This window comes from Rhincodon typus, chromosome 6 (genome assembly GCF_021869965.1).
Source record: "Rhincodon typus isolate 14 chromosome 6, sRhiTyp1.1, whole genome shotgun sequence".
Lineage (NCBI taxonomy): Eukaryota > Metazoa > Chordata > Chondrichthyes > Orectolobiformes > Rhincodontidae > Rhincodon > Rhincodon typus.
In genome coordinates this window covers 61,812,458-61,815,543 of record NC_063337.1, presented here as the reverse complement: position 1 = coordinate 61,815,543, position 3,086 = coordinate 61,812,458, and positions in this window count along the sequence as shown.

Below are 3,086 nucleotides of genomic sequence, written 5' to 3'. Positions count from 1 at the left end.
TCTAAATTCAGGCCAGGAAAGTATTGATAAATATAAAGCTTAATGAATTAAAAGATCTTAACTAAAGTGCAGCCAGTTGAAGATCTGATACAGCAGGTTGTGTGTTTAGATTGCAAAATATGGTGTTTTCAGATGCTGAGCAAATATTTAAGTATTTGTCTTAAATTTGGAATTCTTTGGATTGGAGTTTAAGTTGTAGTACAGATTTAAGAGAAATAAGGGAGGGGAAGTCATTGTTGTACAGTTTTGTACAGAATATTGTCACACTCCAGAGGAAAGCAGATTTTCAAGAAGGTGGCAGGATATGAATGATGGGGAGCCAGGTAATGCAGATTTATGATAGGTTGAGGAGGATATCCTGTCTAACGGATGTGATGTGAGAGCTATCTCTGATGACAATGAGAAAGACTGCAGGGAGAACAGTGACAAATCAGACCAAGATATCGTGGCTAAGCTGCTGCCTGGGGCGAGGGCATTTATGGTAATTTGTGAAAAAGGAGAATGGAAATGTGATAGTAATATGGGACTGTAGAATTTGGAGAATAATAATATCCTCTGTAGCCAAGAATGAGATTCCTGAAAGGCCTGTTCAGTGTCAGTGTTATCTACAGGAAATATAAAACAGGGTAGGCCAACATAAGCATAAATAAAGTTAGGGTAGACATTCATAGCAAGGGAATAATTAGAGTTATATAATGTCTATAAGGATGCTTGAACATCATAAAAAATGAGTTCAAATGCCTGTATAGCAATGCTCATGTTTTCCCTTCGAAAATTTATGGTGCCTGTATAGAACTCCTGAGTAGTTTGAGTGGTATGTTTAAACCAGAACATCTACTGAGCTGAAGTCATATGCCAATTTTTTTTTTGCAATATGCTTATTAATAATTAAAAGTGAACGTTTATGTCATTATTTTACAGTTGCATGTATCCTATCTGCTAAAATATAAAATTATTTGCTTGGCTCAGAGGTCAGGAGACCGATTTAGAGGTGATGCTACACACATTAATTTTAAGTTGCCACACTCCTAGAGGACCATTGGGCTACACTCTCAATAGGGAGAGATAACTGGCGATGAACTTAACCTGAAGATCACCTTGCCTCCGGTGAGGGGTAAGTTTGAGAAGGTGGGGCCTTCATGGAACCTCTGCTGATGCAAGAATTGAACCCATGTTGTTGGTATCAGTCTGTCTGGCAAATCAGCCATCAGCCAACTAGGCTAACTGACCCTCACAGTAAGCATAATAAATGATCAAAAGATGTTGCTAGTAACTTCCTCAGTCCTCTGGCAGCTTTTCAAACCTATCTTTATTTGCTGCCCAATGATTGTATACCACTTCCATGTCGATATTTTGTCCAGATGTACAACTTCATTCAGCCCAACTTAACTCCAAGTGACCTATTTATAATCTATTTGTGGATTTAGATTTACTCAAGTTCATGAAGCACTTGATACCTGAAATGTTGCAAAAATGCCCTGAAGAATGGATATTTCTTGATACTGGTCATCTTTCAGTACACAATCAACCAAATTACCAAATGCCTGAAAAAGAACCCACCCTGACTTTTTCCACAACCATAAATTTGAAATCAGTATTGTTTACATATTTTTGTGCCACACTTTCTTCATAGTTTGGTATAAGAGTAGAATATTTCAATGTTGTTGTGCACCTCAGTCTTTTCCAAATTATAATAGGTTGTATATAATATAGAATATAATATAATATAGAATCCCTACAGTGTGGAAACAGGCCCTTTGGCCCAACAAGTCCACACTGAACCTCAGAGCATCCCACCCAGACTCATCCCCCTATAACCCACCTAATCTACACATCCCTATGGGCAATTTAGCATGGCCAATTCATCTAGCCTGCACATCTTTGGACTGTGGGAGGAAACCGGAGCACCCAGAGGAAACCCATGCAGACACGGGGAGAATGTGCAAACTCCACACAGACAGTTGCCCGAGGCTGGAGTCGAACCCGGGTCCCTGGTACTGTGAGGCAGCAATGCTAACCACTGAGCCACCATGCTGCCCTGTAATTACAGAGAATTGTCTTGGCAATTGCTGCATGCGACTCCAGTAATTCCTCTTCTGGGAATCTGCTGTCCATGTGGTCAGATAGATAAATTGAAAGATTGCAACAGTGTCATCATTACGGTGTAGAGCAGCCAGTACCACCTCAACTTCATCTACCCAAATAAAGACTTCCATTTAGATACTGAGTCTTCAGTTTATTGATCTTGGCCTTTGCAAATTGCATTACCTCAGTCGTTGTCAAACAGTTTGACTGAAATAGTTTGCATAGTGATGCCGGTTCACCTGGAACATCATTCGGAACGATCAATGCAATGTGATATTGTGGCTTTGAGAGTATTTCAGGCAATAATTGTTTATTGATTTGTCACATTTCTTCACTTATTCTGAGCAGTAGTGACCACCTATTGCAGCATTCACTGTATCAGGATTTGTCTTTTTGCAGTCAACGCTCCACTCTTGTCTCATGATCTGCAGGTATTTTAGTAAGTATTTGTAACATTCCATTCTTTTTGGGGATCCAGAAACTGATAATGGAATCTATGTGCACCTTTTGGTTCATGTGCTACTTCAATCCAATTTGTAATTATGCCACTTTTTCCAGTGCTGGACTCGGCTCCAGTATTTGCTTTAGAGCAAGTAATGCACAGGACACCGTAAGTTTCATGATGTGAAAATCTCACTGATTTGTAACTTCTGCTTGTGTGTTCAAGTTGCATTTTGGTCTTGATGTCAGAAAACCAATCCATTTTGAAATGTTCACAGGCATTTTTTTTTAGGAGTTTGAAGACTCCTTTGCTTTTCCTTTGGGCATATTGTAAACTTATCAAGAAAACAAAGTTTAAAATCTGAGTGAGAAATGAAACTTGCTACTTATGCTACCTCCTTCTGGAATGGCAGCCTGCTTCTCAGACCTCGTGCTACCTATTCATGCTGTCATATAACATGAAAAGAGACCTTTTTGGTCCAACCAGTTTATGTCAACCATAATTGCAAACTAAACTAATCCCATCTGCCTGTGCTTGGCCCATACCCCACCAAACATTG